Genomic DNA, 15343 nt, shown 5'->3' on the forward strand with positions numbered 1-15343 from the left:
AGTGATTAAACACACAAAAAAGTCTCTGATTATTCCTTCTGCAAAGAGACATCAATTCTATTCTCAATCTCCCAATTTCCTGACCAAAATCCCACTGTGCATATTTTACACAGCTCACTATAGTAGGCAGGAGGCTTATATTTGGTTCCACATTGTTCCACTCAATGCAGCATTTATACTCAGTTTCTATTTTAGTGTAGGATTAAAAATTTGCTGCAGGAGACAAAGTTTTTAAAGGAAACTATCCAAATCAAATTAAAAGTATTAGGCAATTATTTATATTGCTTGCCCTTTAAGATATTACCTGTTTTAGACAACAGGTAATTAGACAAACTATGACGCTAGAAATTTATTCTGTTTTCTGTTCTATGCACTAAGAATAAAATCCACTCACAAGATGGAAAAGTTATGACAGAATAGTCAAATTATTCTCTTGACTTTTTGTGAAAAATAATACCAGAGCACTTAAAGAAAAGATACTGCAAGTATACTGAAAAAAAATCCCATATATTTATTCCCACTACATCATGTTTGGCCTCCTAGTCATGATTTCACTTTTGTTTAACAGTGAAAATAGGAAATAAAGCAGAGACTGATAGACTTCATTGAGTTACAGTAGCATGACTGTAGGAAAAAAAAATTATAAACTAATCATGTCATTTACTTTGAGGGTAGAAAGTTTCGGAATTAGGACTGAGTAAACCTGAGTGTTGATCTGCTTGAGGGTAGGCAGGCTCTGCAGAGGGACCTGGACAGGCTGGATCGATGGGCTGGGGCCAGTTGTATGAGGTTCAACAAAGCTAAGTGCCGGGTCCTGCACTTGGGCCACAGCAACCCCATGCAATGCTACAGGCTTGGGGAAGAGTGGCTGGAAAGCTGCCTGGCAGAAAAGGACCTGGGCGTGTTGGTTGACAGCCACCTGAATATGAGCCAGCAGTGTGCCCAGGTGGCCAAGAAAGCCAATGGCATCCTGGCTTGTATCGAAAATAGCGTGGCCAGCAGGACTAGGGAAGTGATCGTGCCCCTGTACCTGGCACTGGTGAGGCCGCACCTCGAATCCTGTGTTCAGCTTTGGGCCCCTCACTACAAGAGAGACATTGAGGTGCTGGAGCGTGTCCAGAGAAGGGCAACGAAGCTGGTGAAGGGTCTGGAGCACAAGTCTGATGAGGAGCGGCTGAGGGAACTGGGGTTGTTTAGTCTGGAGAAAAGGAGGCTGAGGGGAGACCTTATCGCTCTCTACAACTACCTGAAAGGAGGTTGTAGAGAGGTGGGGGTCGGTCTCTTCTCCCATGTAACAAGCGATAGGACGAGAAGAAACGGCCTCAAGTTGTGCCAGGGGAGGTTTAGACTGGATATTAGGAAATTTTACTTCACTGAAAGGGTTGTCAAGCATTGGAACAGGCTGCCCAGGGAAGTGGTTGAGTCGCCATCCCTGGAGGTATTTAAAGGACGTTTGGATGAGGTGCTTAGGGACATGGTATAGTGGTGGTCTTGGTAGTGTTAGGTTTACGGTTGGACTTGATGATCTTAAAAGTCTTTTCCACCCTATACGATTCTGTGATTCTGTGAAATCATAACCAAATAAAAGGTGATGAGTTGGTATTATCACAATGCCCTGCCAGTGTATTCTAATCCTGATCTGATCACCTGTAGAGAAGGGAGCTCAGTCCAATCCTTGCAACCTTCTGTAAAAATAGCAGTAAATGGTTCAGGTACAACTAATACTAGTGAAGATTATTGGCAGCTGAAAACCAGAGTACAATAATCAAATGGAGCCCATTATGTTGCACTCATATCCCAACTGTTGTTGGCATTACCACTATAAAATCAATTTAACTATTGCCAGGAGGGAAAAAACTCCACAACATCACAAATAACTGACCCAACTTTTTCCCAAGCATTTCTTTTCTTTGATTCTCCTTACATAGTGGTATCTCATCTACCAAGAACTAGAAAAAGTAATCTATGTACTATATAAGTACATGTAGAGTGAGGTATGTGACATTTGGTGAGCTAGCCTTTCTTTCTCTTTTCTTTTTTTTTAAATAAAACTTTTCACAGGAAAGGGTAACAGAAAAACTTGGAGAAAAATTATCAACTCAAGCTCTTAAGACAACCTATTCTCTGCAATACATAGCTTGCAGTATAAAGCTTAAGTGGCAATTAGTTTGCAGGCAGTTTTGGAGGAGAAAAAGAAGTTGCAGTTTCCTCTCCCCATGCCTCCAATATAATTGTTGCAGCACCACTTTGTAGCAAAAGTATGGGAATGGGAAGGTAGGTGGAAAGTAATGCCGTGTCAGGACCTCATATCTTACAGACTAAGAGGTATATACAAAGCTGGAGTTAATGTTGCGAAAACAACGCTTGCAAAAGGGTTTCAGCTCTGTACCCAGATTAGCAAACCCATCAGCACAGCCAGTGCAGGGCGTCAGGACATAGTCCAGCACTGGGAGCAAATATTGGCCGCTAGCAGTACCTTCAAACATTTCAATATGATCATCAAATCAGCACCACAAAGACCCACTTGTTTAGAGAAATTTCATTTCGCTACAGTAGAAGATTCTCTTAGCTGACTAATTTCTCCTTTTTGTTTTTATGAAAGGTTTCCCAGAAAGCGTGGCTACTGACTCACTGTTTTCCACAGAACTTATGCATCAGGTTTTGTTTTCTTTCAATTACATTCCAAGCCCTCCTTGCTGTTGAGAAAACCTGAACGTGATCTGACACTCTGGTCTTGGACATGGACATAAGTGTGTCCGACGGGAGGTCTATATTATATCTTGCAGTGCTTCAAAAGTGTAATTCAGACTGTTAAATTTTTCAGTGTAGCCTTTTCAAAGATAGGCAGCATCCAGTTATGACTTTTGACTATAATTCCTAAAAAAAAAACCTAAAAAAAGTAAAATCTATAAAAATAATAATATTGATCATTTATTAAAAATGACCCCTGGACTGACCCTAATATATCTAGCCTACCCAAAGAATCACCTTCTAACTTTACTTCATATTCTTTACCACGTTCTTCATATGAGCTAGTCTTGGCAGGAATGTTCCACTTAATCCAAGCTGAATTTACCAGGTAACTGCTTTAACATTGTTCCTGTGACTACAATGCAAAATAACAGTATTTGTATGCATTTAATTTGGTTGCCAACATATCAAGTGACATCTTGAGATAGTGGAGGGCTTGAAGAGGAGGAGAAAGAATGGAGGGTGAGTGTATCCATAACCAGCACCTAAGCAAGCTATTTCCATCTCTCCAATGCCACAGCAGATAAAGCAAATTGCAGTTATTTAATTTGTGCTTGGACAAAGAAGAATGGATTTTTTTAATTCCTATTTTCCAGCTGAGAATCAACTACTTCAGAAGTAAATGCACCATAAGGGGCAGAAGAAACCACAGCCTCTGCTTGGCTCTATGGGGAGGCAACATGGGTTTTCCATCATGCATCTGACTCCTTTCTGCAACAAGATACAGCCAAAGCTCTCATTCATCTCCCTAAATCATATGTGTTGGATAGTTTCTAACTATCCATTCCTAGTGCTACTTCCATTCCTATTCTCTACTACATTATTGTAAGACAAGCATGAAAAATTATTTGCCTGTCTTTCATCCTGTCTCTATCTCCACATTATATTTTGCCTTCACTAGAGATGTACCTTATCTGGAAATCCCAGTTGAAGACGCTGAAGCTCACACTGGCTGGAAGTTGTGGCTCTGATGCTGACTTAAAATATGAAGCCCTGGTCCAAAAAACTGCTGACTTTTAACAAGTTTAAAACCTGTAATAATGTTCTGATCTAAACCTGCTGCTCACATTATTTAATGACAAGTGAATGCTATCCTGAACCAGAATACATGCATCACCTAAAAACAGACTAGGTTCAATATCCAGAACTGACCTTCTAGCTCTATTTCTATACACAATCAAAGGAAACCCTGAATCCCAAATAATATCAACTTTTAAGAGACTCCGATATGAATTCAGATTGAATTCAGGTGTATCAGAAAGAAAAAAATACATCTAAAATAGCAAACTACCCTCTCTTCTCTATCCTGGTTGCTTCTCTGAGCTTGCTTTGATTTTGATCCATAGCTTTAGATTTCACATTGATTTTCATGTTCAAACACAGGCATAATCCTACCAAGTTCCTCTGCATCTGATGTTAAAACAGAAACCATGTAAATAATTGAATTTTTTTGGTTCGGTAGCCAACAGGAAAAAAAAAAGTTAGTGGTTATTGTTTTGGATCCATCCCAAACTGAAATGTTTCCACATACTCAGCCAATTAAGACAGATCATTTGAGATTAAACAAAACATTTCATTCAAGCAGAAACAAATCAGACATACTTAATAACGCCAGCAAGCCAGAGTCAGAAAGCAATCAAGAAAAAGAAAAAACACATCGTGTCCCCGACACCCTGTACCAAAGGTGGTGATCCTGTTGCTCTTGGATCACAGATGACTTGCAGGCAGTCCAAGGACCGCTCCCGTGCCAGGCCTGGGTACGTGAGGGAGCAGGGCTGGCTTTTGCGGGAACGTGTTGGCTGCATCCTCTGAACCCTTCTCTAGGAGAAGAAAGGAGCCAGCTGTGGCCAGCACTGCTTGCCTGGATCAGTGACAAGTGACACGTTCAGCCTCAGGGAACCACTGTCAGCTCCTGCCTATGAGCTTCTGTTAGAATTTCGTCTCCTCAGCTTTTGAGTTACAGCATTTTTCTCCTTGATTACGTGAAACAAAGAACATAGCTCACAACGACAAGTTTCACCTTTTTCTGTTGGGAAATAATCCAAAATATGCGTTACTTGAGCATTAATACTGCCCTGTTGACTCCAAGAAGAAATTTTACTCTAGGTCTTCATCCCACAAGTAGACCAAAGTGGTAGACCAGGACGTCGTGAGACCAAACCCTGTTCAGCAGCTTTCAGTTTTATGAATGGCATCCAGATCTCATCGTTAATCAAATTCAGATATCAAATGTTTTTGGGAAATATTACAATAGCTTCCTGCAACATATTTTTCTTCACCTTGTATTGTCTGAAATAGTACATTTTGGGAAGTAAATTGTTCACCAAAAACCCAAATGTAGTCAAAGTTTATAAAAAAAAAATTAAAAAATCACACACGTCTTTAATTCTGCTGGGGTTTAATGTAAACTAATTGATAGTCCAGGTTTTCTCAAATGTTTTTCAGAAGATATTTAAATTCCTAAATAATTCCATGCTTTTCCTTTTTTTGAAAAAAAAATTGGATGATCATGTTGAAACTCCTCCTGAAAAAATAAAGTAAAACAATCTTTAAGCTTAAGTATAACTATGAGACTTACCCTCTTTTTTCCTCTTCCTATACAACTTTTTCTTAAGAAGAAAAGCCTTGAATTTTAACGTATAAATTAATGACCACATGGACAAAAAGTAAATGCAGTTAGTAAGACTGGTAATGGAACCACCATCCACACGAAGTGTACATGTGTGAACCACTAAAAAAAGAAAAAGGTTAGTACATCTGGTTTTTTCAATACAATAAAAGACACCATTCTTTATTGGTCACTCCTTTTAGAAGTACTTCTGACGGCCAAGTTTTGTCAAACTGTTGAATTTAATAAAAACAGGGGAAATTGCGTTTTCAAAGTTCACTTGATGCTCAAAGTGAAACGCAGATGTTTAACTCACCACAAACATCAACATTTTGTTTATTTAACAAAGAGCTTGAGGAGTTCATGTGCCTCTTCTGGAGTCACGTTGTACGCTCCTTTCTGAGACTACTCCCGCTGATGTCAAACTGTTCTGGCTTGTAAATTTGGCTTGACGCTGACTGCACTGCACTAATTCAGAGGAGGACTCTGAGGCTGCGGGCCTGTGAATAAAACAAGGTATGCCTTCACATCCACAGACAGCAGTTGCCTAAACAATAACAGCAGGGAGATGAAGGAAAGAAGTAGAATTTCTGCAGGAGGTTAAACCTTCTTTTGCTGGTACAAAGAATAAATTCATTTTTCCCCTTCTGAAATAAAATTCCGTAGCAATTCAGAGTTGTATAATTAGAATTATCCAATATCAGGGTAAGTCAAAAAGCACAAAAAAGGGTGACAGTAGTAAAAAAGGTAGGCAAATTTCCCATCACATTTCACTTATCAGAGCCTTTGTGACCCTTTTCTCCTGTAGCTTTTCTCTTAAAACCTTATGTAGGAAAAAGCAAGTCCTACTCACCTTGCTTCCTTTGGGCAAACTGCTTCTGTTCTGAAGCCAAAAGTATATGAATTGCACATTGTACTTGTTTCTTTTATTTATTCCCCAGGTTTATCTTCAGCCTGGAACCTTGAGCTATCAAAGATAAATACTAAGTCAGAGGAAAATGCTAGTGGGATTTTCATCATTTAAAATAAATTAATAAATGGTCCCTGATCAGGACAGCCTTCAACTACCCAAAGTGTTTCTGCAGTGGTGTACCACACTAGTTGAATATCAGGCATTAGTCCTGCTGAAATATATGAAAAACATTAACAAGGTGATAACGCCGCTTCACAACTGTGAAGATCAGTTACCAGGGTTATGTTCCTAATTTATATTCACCTTACAAAGGAGCTGAGAGTAAAGCAGACTAAGAACAGACTCTCAGTTACAGCAGCAAGTGAATGCATGCTGGAACACTGCAAGCTTTTGGTTTTGCTTTGCACATAATGGAAATGTTGCTTAAGGGTTGTTGAGCAATCTCCTGTAAGGGAATTTGTGATTATGAGAAACCTTTTCCTAAGGGATTTCTATGTTTTGGAAGATGTTATGTGCTTTGATTTGTGAGGTGTTTGAACTTGAAAATGCTTGGGGGTGGGAGTAAAGGCTTGTTTGAGTGCTTGGTTGTTTTGGTTTTGTTGTTTGGGAATTTTTCTGCACTGTATGCCCAATAAATAGTTATTTCCCTTTTTTTTTTCCTCTCAAAGAGAGGTAGCTTCTGTTTTGTTATGGCCTCCCTGACTGCACTGATAATCCAAAACCCAGCATAAGGTGCATATTGGTACATTGCACAACTTCAGGCACTCTTGGGATGCCACCAGACTGCAGCTGATTCGGAAACAAATGAAGTCACTGGGAACCTTTTCCCTGACCTCACAGAGCTTTGGGAAGGCCTGTGAAGATCATTTCGTTAATCTAGTGATTTCCCTTGTGAATGTCACCAGGAAAGTTGAAGCACACAGGTGTTAAGATCGCACTCTAGAAATAATTACGGGTTCACTGTCAAAGGGTAAGGAAACATGGCTCAGTCAGTCATTCTGGTCCCCTCTCCAGTTCCTCCTGTCTTGGGAAGCTAACTCTTTTCTGCGTGCCTGGTTGGGTCTTTTTGTCACTATAGGTGAAGTCCCATCTGAAAATTATCCAGCATGAAAGTGTTTAAATGAACACACTTCTACTTGGTCTGACAAGTGCCTCCTCTCAATGTGCTTCATTCTCTGCTTGCCGCATCCTGGAGGCAGTGTCCAATTAATAACCATTTAATAAAAGTAAGTTTGCAATTATGTTTACACAAAAACTGCGAAGCATTTTTTATCTCTCAAATTGTTTTAATCACTTCCTTTCCAATAGGAAATAGCATCCATAGCATTCTTCCTTTCCAATAACACAGCAGAGCTCATAAAACAGTAAACTCAGTCTCTTGTTTACTCGATAGAAAAAAAATATTGGACGGCTGCCATCTTTTGGTTACACTCTATGATAATTGCCGTCAATGAGAGGTTTTTTTCTAAACCAAACACAGGAGTAAAGTATTCTCAAGACATTTATGACTTTGTTGTAATAGAGGGAATTCTCTAAATAAATACAAGTCCAGGAACATTTTCTGTGCAGTCACTACAGTTTCAGAAGCAACTTTAGTGTATTTGTACAAAGATCTATAGGAAGGCCTGCTTGAGGCAACAGAATTTCAGGACACTTGAAAACAAACAGTAGATTTTAGATTTTTTTTAATTACAGACTCATCACTAGATAACTTGTGATCCTTGTTTTTGCATTTCATTCTTCACTTTGTAAAACTATTTTATATTTCACCACTTCCATGAATATATAGCTGTATTTTCTGAAGTCTTTACCAATCTGTCCTTATGATGTTTGGGACTTAATATGCCCTCACAGACCTGAATTATCAGAAGCTTTGAATGCTGACTTCCCTGATCCATCCAAGTTTAATGGCAACACGTGGGCAGAGTTAGAGACTACAGAAAGAGTAACCACGTGCTCCCCATTGGTTTTGTCTTTACGTCAGTCAATGAGCAATGACTAAAACTGCAAGCTTCTATCACTGGTCCAGCTTTCTCAGACTGTAAATACATCCACAGCTGTTTCATTTATGAGACCAGAACACAATTGATGCAAGGAATACAGTTAGTAGCTGAATAAGTATAGCTCGTTAATGATCATGCCAACTGGAGTGTTTCAGAAAGTGTTCAGGAAGATGTACACAAAACTACTTCTCTTAATTTCAGTGAGAAACCAAGATGAGAGCCCCCTACGTCTTGGCAGTCCTTTGATAAACAGTAGAAGAGATAAAAAAAGCAATTATTGCAACAAAGCTGTGGTTTCTTGAGATTATGTGATAATTCCTCTAGTCCACACTATGTGCAGCTGGAATTTCACAATATAGAGACAGAACATGTCTTTTCATGCTCAAGGTGCAGAATATTTTCCACTTAGCCTTTAGCAATGTGTAGTCCACCATGCACCCAGCAGGTAGCTCTGATTCACCTGGAGAGATATGTCTATGTGGTACATACATTCTAGTTAGCTAGCTAAGATAGTGTTGACTCCAGTTAAATGTAGGCACATGTGGCCACCTGATACATCTTTTGCATCCAAAATCAGCAGGAGGACAAGTACGTTAACATTATTCAGTGCATAAAACTATTTATATCATTATGGGGCAGTTCATAAGAACTGATCGATGCCAAAAGCATTTCAAAGCTACCTTTTTAGTGTGCCTGGAATATGATGGAATTAGTTTTATTACTGTTATTAAATAGATATGTTAAATTGGTGCTCAAAGGTACTAATCTAATCAGTAGAGATTCTTGTGTTTGGTAATGCATAAATACAGGTTACCTATATCCTGCCAGGCTTACAGTCCATTTGATCAGGACATTTTTATTTCATTCATGAAGCTATAAAATGCAGTATATTAACTAAACCCTTATGTCAGTGATGGGGAACCTGTGGCACACAGGTCAGAAATGACAAACAGTGCTACAGTCAATGGTACGCAAGCACAAATAAAATGGCCATAGCTGTGGAACAGCCTCTGGATGCCAAAAGGAGCAAGGGTACAGAGAGCGACCTGGCGGAATTAGGGTAAGAGGCAGGAGAATATTTTGCATGGACATAAAAAGTCTTTTCCATCACCGATTAATTCTCTTCCATCTATCTGGAAGCTTTCCCAAAACTGACATTTAATTTCAAGGCTCAGAAAATATGTTTCTTTCTAGGTAATTACTTTCTCTAGTAATAAATTTAATAGTAATAAAGTTAAACACAGCAAAAGATCTTTAAATATCCCAGAAAGTTAGTAGGGAGCAGGCTTTCATATGTGGCTCTAGATACAAAGCACTGCCCTATCCCAACTTGTGTGGAGATACAGAACTCACTCAAAAATAGGTGTGGCACAGAAAATGCCAGCATGTCTTTAGGAAAACACAGATTGAAAATATTTGCAATATATATTACAGTCCTATAATATGTTAGTTGTACTAATTTCAGTGTATATAAACTCATGGATTTAAAATATATAATCTACCTGACCCATTTGATGGCTGCACCAAGTATACATGCAACACGCCTCAGCCAGACCAAGGTGGTTGCTGATGACACGCAAACAGGAGAGAACTCCAGATCCAGATGTCCATGCCCAGTAACGACACCAGCTGTTAGAAAATAGCATCTTTATCCTTTTGAACTGGGCAAAATATGTTGTATAATAATCAAGGACATGAAATGAAGCTATTTGCAGTGGAGTTTTCAGTGTCACTTCACAGAGTATAACTGTGCTTTATATAGTTGAAAAGAGTTCTACCAGTGAAAGAACAGAAGTTTGATATAGCAGCTTGTGACTCTACAAAGGAATAAACAGTCCACACTCGCTGTCAAGCTGCGATATGTTATTACAGCGCATCACATTCAAAGAGCAGAAAGCAGACTTGCTATTAATTTCAAACTTGAAGGACAAGTTGAATTTATCTCAATAAGGAAGGAATGCTTTAAGGATGATTTTCCTCTTTAATTTCAAGGTTCTAGAAAAGACTTCTATGAATTTTCATAGAAAACAGAAGAGGTCTTTTGATATCAAAGTAGCCCTTTATTTAAAGTATTATTTAATTTAAGGTATTACTCAGCTAGCACTGCAGAGATTACATTTGCTTTAATATAAGAGTGTGTGTGAATTTAACAGATTGTGTTGTGGATTTCCTCGTAGTGCACACCCGCAAGGCTTACGCTGGCCACAACTGATGCAATGGACTGTGCCTTCAGCATGGAAATGAGCTTGATGTATGCTGAATATTAGAAATTAGACAGTTCATAATACAATTTACACTACTTCAGACTGTTCAAGTGTTGCCTGCAACATCTTTTCTCCGTAGATCTATAATCAGTCACTGAGCCGACAAAACAAAATGGCTTTGTGGCACATCTCCAAACATGGCAGGCTTAACCACTTTGTTTCAAGTAACCACAGCTGACGTTGAGGAACTGGCATTACTGCTGAGGAAAAACCACCCAGATGCACAGCTGTAGGAAACACTGAACACAGCTTAGGATAAAATGGGGAAAACAAAAGAGCCATTTGCAGCTCTCAAATCTTTAATGTGGCCTCCAGCCTGGTTTGAACTAGTGGCCTCGTTCCTTTTCCTTACCCACAGACCCCAGACTGAGGTGAGGAAAAACATGGTTTAGAGCAAATTATTTTTGTTATTATTGTGTTAACTACCTGTTACCCCAGCTGAGAGGACCTGTCAACTTTCCAGACATCAGTGGTACAAAAGGACTGACTGTGGCTCCCAAGCACATCTCAGGACTTTATAAAACAAACAAACAAAAGCAAAGGAAAACATGCAAATACACAACATTATCTTTCTCAATATCTCCCATATTCATATCAGCTTGACCAAAAATAAAGATCTAGACACACATGCACTGCTGCAAGTAGGGAGTGCTTTTTAGTCTACTACTACTCATGGTTTTCCTCCCCGTGACTGATCTAATATAGTCTGCTCAGCTGGCACATAAGCACTAGTCCAGCTCCTTCCTCACCTACTTTCCTCCCTCTACATCTAGAATTCACAGATGCCCTCAAAGATTTTGGCTCATTTGCCTGCATTTATAACAAAGCAAATACAAGTGTACATCATTTATATATATTTCATATCAGAAGTTCTCTTGCAAAGGGCATTTGAACCTGTAAAGTTTGAGTTCCTGGTAGAAACTCTCTTCTTAGATAAAGGAAGTTGAAAGTAAGAGCAAGGTTTGACTCTTCGTAGATTGGGATACTGGAGATGGTTTCTTTCATTTTTTCTCTTTACCACTGACCTGAGACAGATAAGAAGCAGCTTCAGAATCTAACCCAACCTGCAGCAGTGTACAGCTGCAGAGCAAAACTGCTCATGTTGGTTGGTAGCCAAGAATAAAAAGGAAAATGTAAATTACTCCACCTATGTCCCTCAGAGTACTTAGTTTTTGTGGAAACCTTTTCCTATATGAGACGCTTTCTTCTGCTGACTTACTGAGAGTAAACCACAAGCATCAGCAAAGTGATTTGTGCCATACTATGAAATTACAGTGATACACAATGGTCTAGGAACAAAAAATGGTCTAGGAACAAAAAGCATTATACAAACTTCAGTGCTCTTTCTGACCACAACTGAAAACCCACATTTCTTCCTGGTGACAGCAGTGTTACGCATCTGTACTTACAGAAATGTGTAAGAAACAACTGTCAAATTTGGCTGACATTGAAGCAAACACCTCCAAATATGGGGGGTGGGAGGGAAGAGAGGGGAGGACATCAAAACCTCTTTAACTGTTGAAAGTACCAAAAAACCTCAGTTCTACCTCCTCCTGAAATATATGCCTGGTCTCAGTTAATAGAAAAATGACAGGAAATGGAGCTTGAGAGGACCACAAGCAGTTGTCTAGACCTTCACCCTGTGCACCAGTTCCATGGTGACTTGGAGTGGTGTGTCTCATCTAGCAACGCTTTCCTAGCACATCCTGGAACAGATAGTTGCTTCCTAAGGATATCCAGACATGACCTAATTAGTTCTGAGCTTGCTAATTCTAAGATATTTTTGACTGAATTTTTGAGCTATAAAGAGCAGAATTGCAGCCGTGAGCTGAATTATACCAACCTCCACCAAGCAATTCTCTTTTTTTCAATCCTCCATCTTTTAAAGGATGAGGGCCTGCCAACCTCTGGAAACCAGGTATGTTAGAAAAAATGAGAATGAAGTCCCAAGAGTGCTAGTGAGCACAGCATGCAGCCCTTTCACAGAGTCAGGGTTGTTTCTTGCACCAACTCGAGTGAACGAGAGGGTTTTTTAACATAATCCTGTAAGCAAACTATACCGACAAATTCAAAATATCACAGAGAATGCCACTGTATCTAAAGGATGCCATTAATATGGCACTACTAGAGTAAAGGAAGAGAAAGAAAATGAAGAAATAAAATTGCAAAACAAGTAACAAAGGAATATGGAAGAAAATTACTGTCAGAGGGTGAAGCATTTTGTATTAGTCGATCACGTTCGTTCCCACTTGCTTCTGAGCAAAGCAAGGTCTTCTGTACTCTTTCCCAGCGGCACCTGCAGAACTGCAATGCATGTGCCAGAGCCGGGCTCCTTGGAGCTGTTCAGTATTTTGGGCGGGAACACAACACAGCAGAAGGCAAAGGGGGGATCACGGGAGCTGACCAAGCATCCTGCACTACAGCAGTTCAAGGCCTCTGAGCAAGCCCAGGCTGAGCCTTCATCTAACTCAGACCAAAGGCTGCAGCAGCCTCTGGAGCAGAATACAGACAGTCAGAAACACCATGATTTTATCGTTATAGCAAAGGATTATCCCACGTCTTCCAGAAGCACATTCGGGGCTAGCGCTCCCTCGTGCACGCTCTCTCTCAGCACTGTGGAGCAGACCTTACTGGTAATGCACCGAGAAAGGAAGCTGCTCCGAAGACAGAACATTGCACAACAACATTCCAGTTATGTGGTACTGGTCAGATGCCAATTATGTATCATTAAGTATTGTGTTTGGATAGTAAATCGAGCAGACTCAGCTAAAATAACACAGCTTGTTTTACTAAGTCTTTATGTAAATAAAACTATTGTATTGTTCCTATTGCATACTTATTGCTTCTCCCTATGGGCCAGATTCTGCCTTTCCTCTACTCAGTAGAAACCAATTTCATACGTTTTTCATTAGTTTCACAATGTACATTTCACAACATACAATAGTCACAAATTTGACCTTTCTCCAGCCATTTTCTGCAAAACTTCTCTCATTCTCTGTGAGATACAACCATTTCTTCATCACTTTCCCTGAAGGCAGAATAAAAAAGACACAGATCATGTCATTTACTTCCGGATATATGAAAGGTTTTCCCTGCTCCTAAATGCAATGCCATGACACATCAAGGATCCAGAAGGACTAGTGGTGCCGTTGTGGTCTATCAAAGTGCAAATGGAGTCCAAAGTCAGTGCAAGCTGTAGATGCATGGTATACCAACCAACGTTGTAGCCGAACAATTAGACATCAATGGAAAATTAAATCCAAATAAATTTAAATTGGGAAGTCACTCACTAGTAACTAGTACCAAACAAGAAGGTTCTCATACATTCCCAAAAAATCAACAGGCATGGATATCTAATGTCTGTACTAACTACTTTCTCCAGATCTTGACTGAAAAATGAGGATTGCTGGCTGTTTGGAGGGGCTGCCTTTATTTACACAGGTCAGTAGGTTGGATCAGCCAGCCAACACAGAATGTATCTTTTGACCGGGAGACTTGCCTATGCAAATTTCAGTAAGTACTGTCAACAGCCAGTTAAGAAAGTGTGCATTATCTTGCAGAATTACGAAAGTCTTCAAGGAACACTGGAAACAAATCTAATACCAACTGACTGCAAACACCATGACTCAAATCACATAGTTTGCACACCCAATAACCGTGAAGAACTTGTAAGTACAAATATTTCAAAAATATGTGTTGAAAGGACATAGGAGAAATAAATAAACATTGGAGAAACCGTTTGCATTTGTCTTATAGCATACAGAGCGTTACTGAACATGTACCTACCTAGTGACTTTGGTAACTGTTCATTTGGGTACACTGTTGTGGCAATAGGTGATTAGCTTCTCACTGTATGGGCACTGCTTTCCAAAGTGAAAGTTTGCTTTAAGGAGTTTGATGATGGAAATGGAGGAAACTGATCACAAAACATACAAGAAAATCCTTCAGCACAAGCATAAACTCAAAATTGCAAACCAAGTGACCACTCTAGGAAATGAATGGGACTTGGCAAGAGTGATATTTATAGCTGTGATGTAAAATTAGACCTCAGGCAGACTCTGCTTTATATCAAGAATCATTTGTCCCATTTGTATACTGACATAATTGGAACATAAGCATTGCATTAGGCTCGCTCAATCTACTTGTAAATCTCATTATATAAGAAAAACTGAAACAATCACATTTAGTCAAAATACTTGCCATTTGAGAGGTATATTGGAGTGTTTCCATACACCCTTGGATGTACTCTTCAAGCAGAAATGTGGGTATACATCCTGCATAAATATCATTAGTGAACAACAGCAGAATCCCCCCAAAAACAGCCAATACACAAAGCTGGTCAGACTTGTTGGAGATGCGTGCAGAAGAGATAAAGAAAATAAATGTCCATATGCTTTAAAATACCCAGATCATCGTGCATCAGTTCAGATTGACCATTACTCAGATGAAACGTAAAGTTACTTTAACACCTATTCCCTTCTGCATGTCTGTCTCAAACACTTCTCCCTTTCCTGACCACCAAATCTCCAGTTATTTCACTTTCAAGCTCCTCCGTATAATTAATTTTCAAATCATTTTCCATATAATTATTTTTTTTACTTCTATTCACCACTAACGAGCCTTCGATTTCTTTTTTCCATGCTCCTCTGTGTTTTGTCTTGCATTACAAAAAAAATGTTACACTATGCCACTTGTAAGACAGTAAACACCTCAGCCAAATGTAACTTGAAAAGGAATAAAGAATTTTCAGCACATTTTAGAATTAACCTTTTAGACAAAACAATCTTTCCTGAGAATGCTTTGC

The 15343-nt window shown here is 39.3% G+C and overlaps 1 long non-coding RNA gene across 4 annotated transcripts in view; it reads right to left on the bottom strand.

Annotated features, from left to right (window-relative positions):
- Nucleotides 1–4647: 4647 nt before the first annotated feature.
- LOC142412757 (uncharacterized) overlaps nucleotides 4648–15343 on the bottom strand; it is a 54842-nt gene continuing 44146 nt past the window's right edge. Inside the window, exons 1-6 of one of the 4 annotated variants that reach the window (XR_012776603.1) lie at nucleotides 12741–13050; nucleotides 10966–11045; nucleotides 9778–9904; nucleotides 6213–6326; nucleotides 5676–5859; nucleotides 4648–5275 (exon numbers count right to left, since the gene is read on the bottom strand). This is a non-coding gene — a long non-coding RNA (uncharacterized LOC142412757). Of the gene's footprint in view, nucleotides 5276–5675; nucleotides 5860–6212; nucleotides 6327–9777; nucleotides 9905–10965; nucleotides 13051–13496; nucleotides 15023–15343 lie in introns of those variants that run through there. The other 3 variants (XR_012776602.1, XR_012776601.1, XR_012776604.1) reach the window with 3 other exon arrangements.

Source organism: Mycteria americana, chromosome 7 (genome assembly GCF_035582795.1).
Source record: "Mycteria americana isolate JAX WOST 10 ecotype Jacksonville Zoo and Gardens chromosome 7, USCA_MyAme_1.0, whole genome shotgun sequence".
Lineage (NCBI taxonomy): Eukaryota > Metazoa > Chordata > Aves > Ciconiiformes > Ciconiidae > Mycteria > Mycteria americana.